Genomic DNA, 15,684 nt, shown 5'->3' with positions numbered 1-15,684 from the left:
ATTACTTCCTCTTGGGGGGATCCCCCCCCCCCAAGTACGGGAGGCTAGCCTGACATTCTATTACTCTGTGTATCAGAAAGGTTTAGAGAAGCGTCCCAAGATGCTGCCCCCCATCCCATCTGTAGACTGGAATGGTATAGCCCAGGAAAAGCTTTCCTGCTTAATTTTGGTGTTAACGTGTGAAAAGGACAAAAAAACCACCTTGGGGTACACTGCTTAAAGTGTTTCCCAACTTCGCTATAGTCTAGTCCTGAGGATTTTGGATCAGTCAGAAAACAAGAGGCTTCAGCCAAGTAATGAAGAAGCAAATCAGTGGCCAATAGGCCTGATCTTTATTTGTTGCACCAAAGGTCCCAACCTCTAAGGCAAGCAAAGAAGCAGCAGCCCAGAACAAAGGTTACATGAAGTTTTAAAAGGTCCCATAATTTCCCATAATACATTTCCAACAGTGTCATCAAAACCTCACAGATATGTCACAGAAGAGGAGTGGTGTCAGGAAGAAAATTCAGACACGCCCTTGTCAATCACACGTCCCCACACCTGTCTCACACAGGCTAAAGAAAGTATTTACATATCCCTTTGTCGTTAAAACATGGCTGGCACAGTTTACTTGTTCAGGCTGGGTTGCATTCCACTCTGGAGATGGCTTTTCCTGCCTGGGGCTTTGTGATTCTGATAACACAGAGGTCGGCAGCCTAAGGCCCATGGGCCACAAGCAGCCCACGGGGGTCATTTAACCGGCCCACAAACCAAACCGTCTGCTCAGTGAGTCCAGGAAATTAGGTCCTGCTATCCTGGGGCTACACATGCTTGGAACTGTCAGCTGGTTCATAACACAGTTGCTACTGGGTTGTCGGCAGGGGGTGACCATTCTGAGCAGAATGTAGCCGAGCTATATTCCACTATACCTTCTATACCTTCTGCGAAAGTCCTTCTCTGGAGGATATCCCACCTGTAGCTATCAGGGAGAAGGCCTTCTTCTGTAGTTGCAACGTGAGTGTGGAAAACCACCTTAAAGGAGATCTACTTAATGCCTTCTTTTTTACTCTTTGGTGCTGGGCAAAATCTTCCTTGTTTCTCCAGGTTTTTGGAGCAAAATTAGATTGTCTATTTGTGTGTGTGTGTGATTGAACTACTGCTTTAATTGCTTTGTTTTTATACTGTGACATGTTTTAGTCTGATTGCTGGAATTTTGCTATTTTTAGTATTTTTATTGTGCTTTATTATTTGTTAGCTATCCTCACTGTTAGGGACGCGGGTGGCGCTATGGGTAAAACCTCAGCGCCTAGGGCTTGCCGATCGTATGGTCGGCGGTTCGAATCCCCGTGGCGGGGTGAGCTCCCGTCGTTTGGTCCCAGCTCCTGCCCACCTAGCAGTTCGAAAGCACCCCTAAGTGCAAGTAGATAAATAGGTACCACTTTATAGCGGGAAGGTAACAGCGTTTCCGTGTGCAGCGCTGGTGCTGGCTCGCCAGATGCAGCTTGTCACGCTGGCCACGTGACCCGGAAGTGTCTTCGGACAGCGCTGGCTCCCGGCCTCTTAAGCGAGATGAGCATGCAACCCCAGAGTCGGTCACGACTGGCCCGTATGGGCAGGGGTACCTTTACCTTTATCCTCACTGTTAGCTGCAAAACAGTGGTGTACAAAAGAGTAATAAAATGAATAATCCAAGGGGAAATGGCAACATGCCAGCTAATCTCTATGAAATTACCACTTGGTATTCCTTGTCTTATATGCTTGACTCTTCTCTAAATTGGGGGTGGTCCTACCTTCTACAAACCCAAACTCAAACCTTCATACGCTACTAGTTGTTTGGCAGTTTTTCTAACTCTGATGTTTTTCTCTTTGTATGTCAACTGGTTTCAGTTTTTCAAAAGCCATGCTTAAAACTGGACTTCATCACGATGACTTTCAAACACAAATTAAGAACAAATGGTAAACCCAACATCATGCGAGTCACAAAGGAAACAAGAGGTTCTCAAGGATTTTAACACATTTTTCTGGTCAAGGCCATGCTTTTGTAATTCTGGTCATGGTCACAGACTTCATTTTTTCAGTTTGTTTAAGTCTTTTGAAGTTCATTGTCCCTGTTCAGCTAACTTCACTTTGCTGATCTCAATCAGTTCATGATCATTAATTTAAGCTTTCTTCTGCCACTATATAATTCTCAGCTATTTCCTGCTTGCTGGATAGAATCTGATCTCAAATGCTCCATCTTTGAAACTTCTAATTTCTGAAAGAGAAATTATTTCCCTGTGCTGACTTAATATTCTAATGTTCTGACACCATAGGTGCCAACTCTCTATGGCCCTGGATGCCCAAAATTCCCCATGAAGGTGCTGGGCACCCACAAATTTTGGTGCCAGGGCCATGCATGGCACCCACAGCCCCAGGCACCCACAGTCGCGGGGATAAATTGGCACTTGTGCCTGATACATAGATTATTTAGTGACATTCTTGTTCCAAGCTAGAAAATGCCTTTCCCTTTGTTGTAGTCAACCATTTAGCAACTTTGATTAAAGTCTAGTGAGTCTGCTATTTCCCTGAACATTCTAGCTGCTTATCCTCCAAAAGCAGTAGTTTAAACAGGGATACTCTCTCACTACATTTTCTGTAAACCACATTAAAAGATCAAGTCATACTGTATGTTAAACATACTCTTTGGGTTTCACACTTAAACAAACCATGCAGATTACAATTCCCACTTCACCTATAAATCAGCAGCAGGAAACAGCATAGAGCATGATCAGGATCTTTGCAGATACATTAGGAAATCTATTTGGTAATTTTCGTTGGTGTGCATTGTTACTAGTCTGGTATGTTCAGTGGCAGAATCTTTCACTGGGGTTTCTTTTTACTCTTGTACTACTCCAGCACAAGGGAAGGGTTTTAGAGCAATTGATTTGTACGTGTAAGGTCTCATATTCAATCTCTAGCATCTCAAGGTATGTGCTGGGAAAGACTCCCATGAGTCATTGTAGACAATATTGTTCTAGCATGGCCAATGGACAGGAAAGGTGGGAGTTGTAGCCCCACAAAAAACATTCTTATTTACCTTTTCGCTCTATAACATGCACCCGACCATAACACGCACGTAGTTTTTAGAGGAGGAAAATCCGTAGGCATGCCACCCGTAGGCATTTCCTCCATAACACGCACAGACATTTCCCCTTACTTTCTAGGAGGAAAAAAGTGAGTGTTATGGTGCAAAAAATACGGTATTTATATCTATGCATTTCCAGTTTTTATTTTACATAAATTTATAATCTCCCCATCTTCCCAAGCAGACTTCCCATCCTCTCCTTCAGTGACATCCTGAGCTGGCTGCGTCTCTGTCCGTTTCTCCACGCCATTTTGTCCCTTCACTTCCCTTGTTTTTGTCAACTGCTCTTCAAAGGTTTGTCTCTACTTGCAGATTATATTTACAGTAATGCCATATCTTTTAAAGTATTCTCCAAGACAATACCACTCGCTCCTTATCTTCCTCTCTGGCCAGTTCCTTATTTTAGCCCTCTGCAAATTCTATTAATTTATGCAACTATTGGTCTTTTGTCAGGATAAGCTTTTCTTTCCAGTTTCTTGCATAAACTGCTATTGTGGCTGCTGTTGCGTTGTAAAAATAAATTGTGTCCTTCCTTTTCTCCTTTCCTATTATAGCTAGAAGAAAGCCTTCTGGGTTTTTTTTTTTAATGTGAGGAACATTTTTTTAAATTCCTCATATACCATCTTCCTTTTTTTTTTTTTGCATGTTTACATAGCCCCCACATATGTATTAATAAGCCTTCCATTTCTAAACACTTCCAACACAGTGTAGCCCCACCAATCAATGGAGGGCGCCATGTTGGCTACTCCCAGTGTGGACCGTAGGGAGCTAAATGGGCCACTGCTCTGACTTGGCATAAGGCAGCATCTTATGCTTCCTGTTCAGACACATGCTCTTTCTGTTCAATGATTAAGCACAAAATGTTCCCTGAAGTTGTCTAATTCAACACAACAAACAACAACAAACACCTCGTAGCTGTACCTCTTGGGCTATTGAGTTCTACGTTTATTTCATATTCTGCTTGTAAGTCCTGAAGCTACAGCCCATCAGCTTTATTGTGAACCTAAGTTCTAGTCTTAGGAAAGAGTGAAACCACTTTCTCTCCAAAACAAGTATGTTATAAACCTCATTCATGTCCGCCTTTCTTCTAAACTGAAAGTCACAGCCTTTCCTGTGTTGCAATGTTCTGCCATGCTAAGAATGTTTTAATATTAATTTAGTTTTTTCCAAAGCTGGTCCACTCTCCCGTGCTGGAGTGCCTAGCCATCTAACATCCCCCCCACAGCTGACAGCATTACTGTTATTCCTACTGTTATTTACTCTTACTTATTTGATAACAGTGTCTTTGGATGCAGACTCAGTTAAAGGTCATGTTGCAGTTGAGTAAATATTCATTTATAATCTGGATAAGCTATTTACTTGGCAAATGCGTCTGATATTGCCACTGCCACAGCTTCTTTATCACCTGCAAGACGTCTTTAACATCTCCCAGATTTACTTTTTATTTTACTTACTGGCAAGAATTCAGCAAATGCGCACGCACATCTGTAACATGTTTGTGTGATCTTCTTTTTGAATGCTTGACAAATTAAGTCCTGTGAAAACTGATAATGCAGTGCAATGAATGGCATTTTAATAATCACAGAAAATAAGCCTGATGTTAAGTAGAATGTTTAGCGGCATCTTCTCCCTGGTTATTAAACATCTATTTAAGTAGCCCAATTATACATCTGTCAACAATGTTTAGAACAAGAATAAAACTTTCTTCCATGGCAAAAGGTTATTTGAAACAAAATACACAGTATAATAAGTAGGTTTAGTTTTGAAGGTTTGGGGACAGCCTCTCTTATTCACTGCTCTGTGCTCCTTGGCAGCAGTGCCCATGGCAACGCTCCCTGGTACAAGGAAGACTGCAACAATACTGCAGCTGTTCCTATCACAAGAAAGAGGGGAACTGAATCACCAGTGCATGGCTTTCTCAAGGCTGCCATTCTCTCTGCGCAAGGCTCAGGAGTGTCACTGGCAAGCACCCAATCCGGATGGAGTAAGAGACACTTCGTCCACAAAAGTAACTGAATGAGTGCAGCGCCATGACAGACTGGCTGGCTGACTGACTGATGGCAGATCTACAAACCGTTGCCTTCCTCAGAAGTGTTCCTGTGTGACTGAATTCCCGTGGGCTGGGGTTGAATGAATAGAACTGGATGCTTTAATTTTTACTGTCAGGAGAAATGGTAATGTGAATGTGGAGGAGGAATATTAATTATGCTTGGCAGACCTTCTTCAAACTTAAAAAAAAAAATCTCAACTGCACACGCACAAAACAGCACAAAGAAGGAGTCTAAGGAGCTGATAAATGGGGGAAGCTTTTGTACTGCAGACCTGTAGAAAACAGGTGGGTAAAGGAGAATTATTGGTCACTCTCAGTTTATCAGTTTCATAATTTTATTTTTGCTTTTTTATTTAAAAAAAGCCACACAATTTGAAAACAGAATTTAAATAGTTTTTAAAAACATTTGAAAGGCTATAACATGGATTAAAAAATAAAATATAATACCATAAAACCCTTCCTTCCTGTCATCTGTCCTTTCTCTGTCTGGTCAAGTAAACCAGTTATTTACATTCGGGAGATGCAAAGTCTGGGTCAGGAGCCGACTTCTTCCTGAAGAGAGCTGCAAACTGGGGAATCCAAGAATACCCTTCAGCCTGGCCTATTTACATGTGGTTGATGGAATGCCAGGGTGTATGGGGTGTTAGCGGAGGGGTAGTACCTCTGGTGGGGGACACATCATGCTCCTTCTGGGGTAGTTTGTCCGCCTTTGGTCCCCACCCTGCACTCAGCTCTCACCTGTGGCTCCCAGAGCTGGCAGCATGCAGCAGGAGCCACACCCCAAGGAACAGTTTCGACTGGCCGGCTAAACCAGGTGAGGGGAGCTGATGGGTCTCAAACCCTTGGTGAGTTAGGGACTTCCCCTGCAGGTGAAGACAAGGCTCTGGTGGATTGTGCAGATGAGAACAATAGTGGGTCCAATGGTCAAGAAGATGATTTCTGCATGTGCTGCAGAGAGACATGAGGGGCAGATAGGGCTTGTCAACTAGGCAGCCCATCTAGGAGAAGGAAAACTCTGATCCTAAACCTCCACTGCCTTGTGAGATATCTTTGGGAGAAGAAAAGGCTAAGGAGTAAACCCTGTACAAATCCAGAGTAGATGTCCTAAGGCGGTTGGATGGTGCCTTGTGCCCCTTGTACGTCTCCTCCCACCAAGCTGGTGCCAAACGTCTTGCTCTCTCTTTGGGCCACATCAGCAAGGCTGAGGGCAGGGTCATCTGGGCAGCTGAGGACCTCCGCACACACTGCCCAGGCTTGCACCCTGCGGAGGCCACTTTGGTGCTGCTAACGCAGCAGTTTGACTTCACCCGTGGAGGAGCACCCCACTGTCTCTTGAGACAGATGGATGACGACGGCAGCAGCAGCAGCAGCAGCAGCAGCAACTGATCAAAAGCCATTCCCAGAGGGATAGAAGAGGCAGTGTGAGCAAAGGCTATTTAAGTGTCAGCTGGACAGCTATTAGCAGGGACTGTCATTTTGGTCTTTAACTGCTGGTCCTCCTATTCCTACTGCTTGCAAGGAAAGACCAGCCAAATCTGGTCAGCCAGCGAGCCAAGGGACCATTAGCATCTTGGGCCAAAGTGAGGACATCCCATCCTCCACAGCCTGAAATACCCACTGCAAGGTATGCTTCCTGGTATGCAGAGATAACACTCAGTGTCAATATAGACTGCATCAGTGCAGTGTGGGCAGTTTGAGCAGCTGGGAGCAAAGTAGCCATTTATGCATCATCAGAAAAGAGTAAAAAAGACTGCACAGATCTGCATGTGCTGATTTAATATATATAGATAGAAATATAGAAAAATCACTGTAATAGAATTACAGTATATCTCACCATAGAGGAAAAACTGTGACCGGGTGAACTGTGGGCTTGCTCTGCTGTCCGGATGCTACCTGTCAGGGAACTGACATCGGAGCAGAGTGGAGAGGCTAGGCTCCCAGATTCTGCAGGAGAGGGAACTAGTAAGGGAAAAGAGAGGACGTCCTCTGGGGAAAGAAGTCCAGGTGACACCAGGAAGAAGGGAGAGGCAGAGAGCATCTTGGAGGTGAGGCTCCGAGACTCTTCCAGTGAAGTCAGTGAGGAGGGTGGAGCAGGGACGCGGACTTATAAAAAATATTGGGGGGGCCCGGGAAAGCTCGTGAAATGTAAATAAGCTCATGAATATGCAAATAAGCTCATGAATATGCAAATAAAGTGGCGCCGCCCCCTCGTGAGCGTATAGGGGAGAGCGTGCTGCTGCCTATCAATCAGCTCCGGAACAGCTGATATGCGGGAAACCTGGGGCTAGAGGCAGGAGCCCCCGCCCCCGGGGATTCCCCTGTTCTCGCGGGGGACGGCCGGGGCTCTCCGGCTAGGGCGCACGGCTGGCTGGCTGGCTGGCGAGGGAGCAGGTGGGGAGGAGGCGGGGGACGGCGGCGGCGCTCTGCTGAAGGGCGCCCGAGATTATTGGGGGGGCTGAGCCCCCCAAAAAATTTTTTTGAGGGGGCTCGAGCCCCCTCAAGCCCCATGGAGTCGGCGCCTATGGGGTGGAGGACCACCGCTTGGCACGCCCACTCTGCGCAGAAGGCTTCCGCGCAGAGAGGCGAGGCGAAGGTTGTCCGTTAAGGAATTCTTATGCTGGAGGAAATTTAGGAGACACCCACTGACGGATTCTGCCAGCGACTGAGCAGCAGCGCAAAAGGGCTGCTCAGCCGGGGAAAGACGCAACCACCCCAAGCAGTTGGGAACGGCTGGAGGTTTACACACAAGCAACCCCAATTCCTATGATACTACCAGTAGGTTTCTTCTCTTAAACAGACTTGGACTAAACAGGCCTTCAGACAAGGACGGCCCTCTGTAAAGCAGGGAGCAGAGCCAAGACACAAGGAAGAGGCAGTCTGGACTTACTGTAACATCTGGCCCTTCACTCTGCTCCTGCCACCACTATGGAAGAACCCCATTTACTGATTTTAATGCTTGATTTTGTTGCTTCTCTGAGGGTGTTGCATTTATCACTGTGATGTATATTATGGGATGGTTCGTAGCCACTCCGCTCCTCACTCTTAGGTCTATCTGTTCCAGTATTCTGCTTCCCATTCTGGCCTCTGAGAAGCCTTCCAGCTAATTAAAAATGTGCTAACCCTCTCCAATTCTTATTGAACATTATTCATTTATTTCTTGCATTTATATGCCACCTTTATCTTCCAGGGATCTCAAGGTGGTGTACATGGTTCTCCTCCTCCTCGTTTCATCCTCACATCCACCCTGTGAGGCAGGTTAGGCTAAGACAGGGGCAGTCAACCTTTTTATACCCACCACCCACTAAGGCATCTTTCTTAATGGTAGTTTCCTTAACCGCCCCCCAGTGCTCGATGGAAGGAGGATTCAGCTTGTGCCATAGAACCCCCTGCCGCCCACCTAGAATCCTGAAACGCCCACCAGGGGGCGGGAGGGACCAGGCTGACAACCCCTGGACTAAGAGATGGCGACTGGTTCAAGATCACCCAGTGAGCTTCGTGGCTAAGTGAGGATTCAAATCCTGCTCTGCCAGGTCCTGGTCCAACATTCCACACCACACTGACTTGACTATATGAGCAGTAAACTGCTTCAGAACATGGAGATGCCATATAACTATGCATTTTAACTTTAATTGTAAGTCACTTCCATTGGATTGAAAAATGGTGTCTAAATACTATAAAAATGGCCATCATGCCAATTCCCCCTTTGATGTATACCTTCAAGTAGGGATTTCTTCATTCAGGGTTTAGCAGTCAGCTCTTTTACTGAGGTAGAAAACATGAAGACCAAGTGCCTGCATGTTTGCTAAGAATTTTCCTGTGCTCCCTAGAGCTTACTCCCAGGTAGACATGCCTAGGATGGCAGCCACTGTACTTTTGGTGGAACCAGAATATCCTCTTTTTTAGCAGATTCTTAAATTATCATTGCGGCAGTACTTCTTGAAGTGAAAATAGTATTCTGCTTACTGGCAGTACTGCTACCATGCTTTGGTGCAGGGATGACAACTCGCCCACCACATGGGGGTGCATCACGTGACATCTCATGGGATGCATCCCGCCCCCGTGATGCCAATACTCGCACACTGAGCTGGGCTCCATCCTCGGCCTCCTTCTCCCCATGGCAGGTGCTGGGCAGGGGTAGGACACATGGAGGGCGACCTTTGCCCTTACTCATTCAGCCCCCTCCTGGCTCCTGGGCTCCCACGCAGGGGCTGGGGCATGTGGGGAGCATATGGCGGTGGTGGAGGATGCCGGCCCCTTGCGCCCCATATATCCAGTGCCCCTGCTTTGGTGTATTACCAAAAGAGTCATTTGAGGAGATACCAAAAATTCTTCTCAGGTTGAAGGTTATTTTGACAAGTAGCCATGAAAGACAGTTGGCTGAAGGAAGTCATTTTCCTTCATTTTAGCAGATTCTCCCAAAATACCATGGTGGAGTACTGAAGAATAAACAAGGTGTGGATTGCAGCCAAAGCCCAACTCTGCACAGAATACCAGGGGAGACAACAAAACTAGCTGGTGAACATACAGGAAATTTAGCACCGTTTCAAAGGCAATGCATAAAACACACATATACTCAATAGTCAATAATATAATGACAGGACTGTAGATTTCTAAATAACATACAAATTTCAGAGGCTGTTAAATTAATGGCATAGAGCTATGACTTCAGATACAAGCATTCTTGTGAAATTTATTTTCATGAGCTTCTATAGTCTACAGCCTCTTCATTCAGTTTTGAATAATGGTTCAATTGAGCTGTAAAAGCTTCTAAAGTTGGAAACTTCTGACAAGTTAATTTCAGCCACACAGGGTAAAAATCCTCCTCCACCTCCCAGCCAGATAAAAGCTTCCATATCATGAATGTAGCAGTCATTCTAAGGAATTTAGAAAACAACAAAAATGACGTCAACCCTATCTTGCCAGGAAAAGAAAAACACATATAGTGGTATGCTTTAGGGAGAAAGTAGATTACACTAAAACACTGCTATTCCAAAGAGAAATACAAACCTAATGTGGAGCGGGGGGGGGGGTTAAAGTGGAATACCTTATAGAGAGAATCATAGAGTTGGAAGGGACCCAAGGGTCATCTAGTCCAACCCCCTGAAATGTAGGAATCTCAGCCAAAGCATCCATGACATATGGCCGTCCAACCTCTGCTTTAAAACCTCCAAGGAATGAGAGCCCACAACCTCCCGAGGGAGACTGTGCCACTGTCAAACAGCTCTTACTATTGGGAAGTATTTTCGCATGTCTAGTCAGAATCTCCTTTCTTGCAACAACTTGAAGTCATTGGTTCGAGTCCTACCCCCCCATCAGGAGAAACAAGCATGCTACCTCCTCCATGTGCTATCCCTTCTCCTCTCAGTCTCCTCTTTTCCAGGGTAAACATACCCAGCTCCTTCGTGTGCTCCTCATAAGGCTTAGTTTCCAGACCTTGATCATCTAGGTTGCCCTCCTCTGCACACGCTGCAGCTTGTCAATACCCTTCTTAAATTGTGGTGCCCAGAATTGGACACAGTATTCCAGGTGTGGATGTGTGACCAAGGCAGAAGAGAGTGGGACTATTACTTCTTCCCTTGATCTGGACACTAGACTTCTGTTCATGAAGCCTAGAATAGCATTAGCTTTCTTTTGCTTCTGCATCACACTGTTGACTCATGTTAAGCTTTTGGTCCACCAGGAGCCCTGGATCCTTTTCACATGTACTGCTAGTAAGCCAGGTGTCCCCCACCCTATATTTGTGCGTCTGGTTCCTCCTGCCTAAGTGGAGAACCTTAAATTTATCCCTATTGGAATTCATTTTGTTATCTTGAATTGCGTGAATTGCACTAAATAATAAACTACTAAGCTTTTGTAGTCATCATGTAGTGGGACCCACTACAAATAGCCAGTGAAGACCTGTTCCTCACTCCTGTTTTAGATTGTGAGCCTTAGTACTGATTTTTGTAAGTGACTCAGAGAGCCTCTTTGACTAAAGGGTGGCTTATTAATTAATTAATTAATTTTATGTACTTCTATGATCTGCGCATTGTGAAATGTAAGGTACCAACATATTGTTTGTAGAAATCCTCCATTTGACATCCTGGTATAACTACTGAAGGCAAAGTAAGCCAAATTGTCTACGCAAACCAAGCATAGGGATGTATTGCCAACCATTGCCTCAAAATTCAGAAAATAAACTAGAGGAGATTATTATGTGCTGTTTAAAAAAAGCGAAAACAGTACATTTAAGAGAAATTCTAAAGTTGTTCAGAATTTGTTAGAATCATCTAACAAATGATTTAGTAATATATAATGGACAGTATAGAGGAGATTTAGCTCTGTTAGATATGACTAGACCCAAACTATCAGTCAAAGAAAGAAGTAATGATTTGGTAGCACTGCAAAATTTGTGAAGAGTGCCTTCTAACAGATGTCCCTTTCTTTGAACATTTTCAGAACTCTTCACTGCTATGGAAATGATCTGAATACTATAACCAACAATCAGTTAAGAAAAGCTGTGAAGTTCTGAGCAATTAAAGTTTGTGAGTTTAATTATTGCTATGACAGTATGTAAATTTATGGGCTATGCATTTCACTAAAAATATTAATACCAACAATTTAAAAAGTGCTTAAATACATCATAAGCAGCTAGGGAGGTGGTTGGTTCTTTGGACAGCAGTGGAGTTAAAGGTGTGCTAAAGGAAGCAAAGGGGATTGTGCAGAAGCGGATTTAATCATTTCCGTTTGTTTTTACTGCGGGAGATGGAGCAGAGATACTGGTGCCTGGAGTGACATTATCAGAAACAGAATCTGAAGAAATGAGACAAATAAGAGGGACAAGAAACAAAGTTCTGGGCAGTATGGCAAAAAGATTGGAACTGGGAAGAGGTTAACATAATACTCTTTTTTAAAAACTGGATCAGGTGCGTGAATTGAGAAAACTACAGGCCAGTTAAAGACTCTGCTCTGGGAAAACTGATGGGAAGAATATGTCCTGCTGGAAAAATATCAGCATGGCTTCTGCAAACAAGTCCTGTCTCACTAACCCTTTTCACTCTCAAGAGCCTCATTTCTGTGTGCCCCCTGGCTCTCACTGGTGGATGCAGCACTCATGTTCTCAACTCAGGTTTTGCTGTTGGCTTTAATACATAGATCACTATGGGATGTAAGTCAGCTTACAAAGCACACTGGTTAGCATTTGCAGCAGAGGTTAAAATATCTGACCAAGCACCAACTGGGCCATGTCCCCCAGACTCTCATTTTGAAGAGCAGAATGGATACTGGCATTCGTATGGTTGGCGCTCCAAGAAACAGGACTGGGCAAGTAAGTGGCACTCCTTTGAACTGTCTGGGTTTGCTGAGTTTGTTCATGCAGGTGCAACCATCTTTGTGTCCTTGGCGATGGAGCTGGAGTCTATGGGGCTGGCTTTCTGTCTGATCTGCCCGCTGGTACCTCCTGGGAGGAGGTTCTTGGGGGGTGGTGGGAGGAGGCCCAGGCATCACGAGGCAGCTGTGATGTGGCACCCAATGTGTCTGATGGCACTGAAGCAGACTTCTCCCGCTCCCCAAAGTCTGAGTCAATGTCTTCCAGTTCTGGTAGTGCCCCATTTTCCTCCTCTCCACCAGACCACAGCTGCAAGACTTTTCATGGGGTTGGGCTGTAATGTGTCACGGCTCAAATGAAACAATCTTTTTCAGTCTGTTGATTGAAATACTTTGTTCTTGTACGTAATTTAGATTAAAAACTGTTTTGGATAATGAAAAGTTAAATCGATTTTGGGAGGGATAAAAAATGCATGCAACCAGAAGCCACTTTTCCTTTATTTTAAAAGTTTATGTTCCCATCCCTGAAGTATTCATTTTGTACCTAAAGTTTCAAAAAGGTTCTAATAAAGTTTCTTATCAAGAATTTCTGAGTAACTTAACAGTCATAAGATAAGATGACAGATTCTCTTATGGATCTGTAACTGGTTAAAGAAAAGGATGCAGAAAAAGGAAAAAATGGACCATACTCACAATGGATAGATGTATGAAGTGAGGTCCTGCAAGGATCTGTAGTGGGACCTGTACCTTTTAACGTGAATAATCCGAAGTTTAGAGATGAGCAGTGAAGTTGCAATGTTTGTAACGACACCACACCATTCAGGGTGGTAAAAATTGGGGGGTCAAGATGGGTAACTCAATGAAAATGCTGATGTAGCAGCTGTGATAGTGTATGAATTTATAGATGGTGTGGAGAAAGTAGTTAGAGGTTTTTTTCCTTACTGTTTCATAATATTAAAACCTGGGGTGTTCCAATGAAGTTGAAAATGGAAGAGTCAGAGGGCAAAGTACTTTACATAGCACATAGTTTCAAACCATGAAATTTGCTATAATGTACAACACAGTTGTGATGACCATCAGTTTCTTTTAAAAGGAAATCAGACCAATTTATGAAAGATGAGGCAAGCAGCAATGGCTGCTGTGATGTACTGATAGTGTGTAGTGTTAAAATGTGGAGGTAATTAGATTAGATGAATTAGGCTAAGTGTTGGCTGGGAGAGAGAGGGAGCGTGCTTGGAACATTGGAAGGGAGTGGTGACGAGATAGGAATTTTGAGGGGCAGTTTGAATACTAGTTGGGATTGAACATGGTTGAGAGTATATTGGGTTAGTGAGATGGAATAGGGTCAGTGTTGTTATTGGTAATAGTTTTGGGATAAATGGTGAGGGAGGATTTAGCTTAGGTATTTTTGGAAAGTTAGAATAGGTAGGAGTGTTTATATGAATCAGAATAACTTCTAACCATAACTAAATACATAAATTCTAACTACATAACTAAAACTATATGCTTCTGTGCGCTGAATTAATATTTGATTACTTTTATTAGTTCTGTTATCAATAAAGTTGTTGTATTATACACGTGTTTCTTGACTGGCCTCACTAAAGGTGGAATCAGATAGTTTGTATCTGTGGTGGCAGCAAAAATCAAGAGATCCTAGATACTTAGCAGGAACCCAGGTGAGGGCTGTACACCTTAGAGAGAAGGTGGTCCAGTGAAGTTGAGGTAGATCTGAGGGTGACGTCAGAGAACCACAAAGCAGAAGCAAAGTGGCATGACACCTATTAGTCATGATGGCTGTATGCTACCTGCAAGATCAGAAGAGGTATAGGTATAGGACTTTCAGGATGCTGGAGAGATTCAGAAACTAAACTGAGGGATGCAATTAAAATACTGGCTTAATTATTGAAACAGTCTAGAACAGGTATCGGAATGTGATTAATTTCTAATTATGTTTTATTTTCTATAATGGGTAAGTACACAAACTGAAAAAACACCTTTTTTCTAAGAACAATTTCTCATTTTTAAATAACTTGTTACCATACCAAATTCTAAGTAAAAGCATAACTGCTTTTGGGGAAAATTGGTCTGAGACCCTGTTATTTGCGCCATGTCTAAGTGTTATAACACTGTACCAAGTGTTGGGAGTAGTAGGTTGATTGGACTAATTAAAGTCCTGAAGGTTAAACGAGTACTTAGAGGAAGCAGCCAGAGAAAAATAAAGATATCTTCCTGGTGGCAGTGCTGAAGTTAACAAGAAAGAGGAATTGTTTTGGCTGGTTTCCTTGCCTCCCTAGCCTCTCATAGTACAAGCTTCAGGCTGTGTCACCCTAGCCTCTGAATATCAGTATCTTGGGAACAACCATCAGGGGAGGGCTATTTCCCTCAAGCGCTGCTTGTGGCTTTCCTGCAGGCATCTTGTTGGCCACTTGTTGCTGGGCTAGAGGGAAAAGCCATCTGCATGCGCACTTAGTAGCATTAGTCCCACTGAATTCAATGAGGTTTACTCCTAATTATGCGTACATAAGATTCCAGCTCTAATGGCTAAGATCAAGAGGTATGAGATGGAAGTCTCTGGTTCTTGTTAAATTTCATCAATTACTGCATGGCTTGATGCAACCACTATCCCTCAACTTCAGCCACCTTTTGTAGCATACTTGTCTGCCTTGCAGGGTCATTTTAAGTGTGACTCGCAGGTAATGTATGGGTCATTCCCTATCAAGTGATCCAATTTTTTTTTTTTACCTCATGTCATCCTGTTTTCTTAATACTTTGTACCCTTGTTGAATGATCAAGACTAAGTCTAAATCTAAAATTTAATTTTTTTTATCTCATCCTGTTTTTGAGTTATGAGGGTTTCAAATTTAATTTTTTGGGGGACATTGCCAGACTACACAAAAACTTTAAAAGCTCAGCCCAGAATTGAGAGATTTCAAAAATAAAAAACCAATCTCTTCAAATGTCATATGATAGGCCCACTTTAAAATTTAAAGTTACATAATTTAATTTTTTTAAGTTATTTTTAAAAATGATTAAAATTTTCCCACAAATTGTATTATTTCATCTTGGTATCTCAATGGGATAACATTAAAAACATATTTTGTACATACATGTTGGGCTTATTGGGTTCTATTTAGGATAAATGAGTCTTCTTTGGGTAAAGTATAACAGAATAAACAAGACTTCAAAGTATAATATCAGTTACTTCAGGCATTTCTTCAAAAATATA

General features: G+C 43.4%; 1 long non-coding RNA gene across 1 annotated transcript; it reads right to left on the bottom strand.

Moving 5' to 3' along the window:
- Positions 1-297: 297 nt before the first annotated feature.
- On the bottom strand, positions 298-15,417 carry LOC309525211. The gene is made up of 6 exons (XR_014216097.1): positions 12,182-15,417; positions 7,927-9,631; positions 6,988-7,046; positions 5,892-6,101; positions 4,558-4,647; positions 298-1,625 (listed from the first exon to the last, which is right to left on the bottom strand). It is a non-coding gene; the product is annotated as an uncharacterized lncRNA (long non-coding RNA).
- Between the last annotated feature and the right edge of the window lie 267 nt (positions 15,418-15,684).

The sequence above is a fragment of the Podarcis vaucheri genome, assembly GCF_965113315.1.
Source record: "Podarcis vaucheri genome assembly, chromosome: 1".
Taxonomy (NCBI): domain Eukaryota; kingdom Metazoa; phylum Chordata; class Lepidosauria; order Squamata; family Lacertidae; genus Podarcis; species Podarcis vaucheri.
This window is presented reverse-complemented; position numbering and strand designations above follow the sequence as displayed.